Here is a 3,079-nt window from a genome sequence, read left to right as displayed (position 1 = left end):
GGCGTCTAGCACTGTAGGCATATTTCCAGAGCATATTTCCAACGCATGGCCTTATTAAGCTGGATAAAGCCAAAAATCTAATAATAGACAAATTACTAGTCAGACTTCTCAAATCCACTCCAGTGAAAGAGAAGGAAATAGTAAATGGATATAATGAAACAGGACACAAAGGGGCTTGAGTGTGCAATGAGTGTGTTCCTACCTGATCCAGTTAGGCTCCAGGCACATTGTGAACCTGATCAAATGAATCAGTTACAGAAGTAGAATTATGAATGAATGAATGAATGAATGAACGAATATATACACAAAGGTGTGTGTGAGTGTGTGGTGCCCTTTAATGGACTGGCTCCCTGTGCAGGTTGTCTTCCCACCTGATCCAGGTATATTCTTTGAACCCATCATGACACTGTTTATTAACAAACAGTTACATGTTCATTACGAACAATTTCCATGCCTTTACTAACAAGTGCATTACTCCCGTTGGAAGATACTGTTTTCAATGCCCTCATTTTGGAATTACTTCTGCTCTGGAAATATTTCAGAGGAAGATAAGCCGAAACACCATAAAGGAGTAGTAATAATGAATGACATCTTGCTTTTTGTGGAGATGGTAGTCACTCGCTCAACTTCCAAGACCTCAGGATCATTCATGCCCTTGAGCAAGGCACCAAACCCCCAAACTGCTGCCTGGGTGCAGATATATTTGTGGGTTTACTGCCCCTAATCAATAGTGTGAGTTTGTTCACTGCCACAGAGGGGTTAAATGCAGAGGTCAAAATGAATTATTGTAGAATGATGATAGAGCATGCCACTTCATTTAGGCATGCTGATTCAAGCATCTAACAAGGGGACAAAGGTACGCTCAAACCAATTCTGTTCTGTTCACACACATTACCCAGTAAACATTTAGCCATTGATTCAACGTTGAAATAACGTAATGACTGCCATCTAATTAACGTTCTCTTAATGTTGAAAATGAAAGTTGAAAAGACGTCCAAACACAGACATTGAAAAGACGACTTTTAGACGTATTTTGGACGTCCACTGACGTTATCGATTGGTCACCACTTAACTAACTTATTAAGATGGATTTTGGACGTCCATTGACGTTTAAACTATATCCTTGGCCGACAGACTACTTTTAGACCTATTTTGAACGTCCAGGGACGTTCCTTGTTTACTGCGTAACAAGAAACAAAGATATTTGCAGAAAAATATGCTTACAACACGTGCTTCATCCTTAGCTCCCATATATAACTATGTAAAGTTATCACCATTTCTGAAAATATTCAAGCATTTTCCCTCATGTCTTTAACTACTCCATTTCATTTAATGAAACCTCTGTCAGTTTACTGTGCCATTCTTTTACGTAGGATGCCAGCGATGACATCCATCCATCAATGCAATTTGTCTTCCCATTATAAAAGCAGTATGGAGCAAATCAGCAATACTCTTAGTAAGAAAAGACTGCAGGGTCTCCAAAAAATATGAAATCGGGGACAGAGGGAAATGGAAACACCAGTAAATGCTCATGAACGCTCATCTAAAATTGCTGTTTTTAGAAAATATAGTGCATGTTTCAATCTTCCCCACCTTGATACCACCAACATTCTGATGATAATATTAAAACCAAGTTTATTTAATCTGAAAAGAGTGCAGTTAAGATTACTGCAGAATCTGGACCTGTGTAAGTATAACTCTTAGGTTCCTAGACATTTTTGCAGTATTCCCCATGTTTATTGGAGCATGTGGCATTCAGATACATTAACATTAGGGTGGTCAGGTACTGACGTGACAACACATACATCACTCCAACTCTATCCAGAGGTGTTAGTCAGAGCTCCATTACTCCAGTAAATGCAGAAAACGTCTGTACAATGAGATGTTGCTTGTTAATACTGCTCACAATGTTCCTCCATCTCCATGTTAGCCAATCTGGCCATTTGTTATCAGCCCTAACACAACTGGATAAATAGTACTCTACTCCAAGCATGTTGAGCTCCAATGGTCTTGTGTTACCATATGTTTGAAAAAAAGCCACAATTAGCTTTACATTTCTCATATTCTAGCCTTCACAGTCTGAGCTTGGCAGCACTGAAAAAAAAAATCAGGTAAAATTCTAAAATAAATATTTGAATTCTTCTCTTTCGATTTTATTTATTTTTCTGTCTTTACTTTCTCTTTTTCTATTCCCACCATTACCGTTCGCTCTTTCAAAAAGGTGCGATATTGGTTTGTGTTTAAACCTGGCTTTGTATGTAGCACTGCACAGCTGAACCTGGTTGGAGCTGATTGTTGCTGAGGATTCTGGGAATTTGAGTCCTGAGACCAAGATCCTCCAGCTCTTCCCATGCGCCGACCAGGCCCCCTGCTGGGGGCTGGCTGCATTGACCGGACTCTCACAGGTTTGTTTTAAAACATCAATAAAATAGGTTAAAACCTATAGATGCTCTCTAGTAAAGCTACAACAAATATTTTACATGTTGTATTTACCACACTGAATTTACCACCCACGTGAACCACAAGAAAAAAACTCAGGTGACCAAGTTCTCCTTTGTTGAAAACCACTGTCATTTTATTTTGAAATAATTGTGGTTCAGTTCCCAACAAACACACATTCATTCATTGTCTGTAATAATTATCCAGTTCAGGGTCACGGTGGGTCCGGAGCCTACCTGGAATCACTGGGCACAAGGCAGGAACACACCCTGGAGAGGGCACCAGTCCCCCGCAGGGCAACACACACCCACACCTATGGACACTTTTTGAGTCGCCAATCCACCTACCAATATGTGTTTTTGGACTGTGGGAGGAAACCCGAGCACACAATGAATGAATGAGTTTATTAGGATGACTTCATCATTTTGAACTAGCAAAATGTCTGCAAGATTACAACCCAAATCTGGGCACATCAGCTTAAGTCTTGTAGACTGTAGCATTGAGCATATTTTATAATAACTTTTGCTCAAAATCGAATGAAGAACTTGTTTGGAAACTGTATATTAATAGTTTATCAAGCCACCCCCCCTCACTCCACCACCGCCAAAAATAAATAAAAAAACACATTCTAAGAGAGGGA

Source organism: Hoplias malabaricus, chromosome 3, assembly GCF_029633855.1.
Source record: "Hoplias malabaricus isolate fHopMal1 chromosome 3, fHopMal1.hap1, whole genome shotgun sequence".
In the NCBI taxonomy this organism is placed as follows: Eukaryota; Metazoa; Chordata; class Actinopteri; order Characiformes; family Erythrinidae; genus Hoplias; species Hoplias malabaricus.
This window is presented reverse-complemented; position numbering follows the sequence as displayed.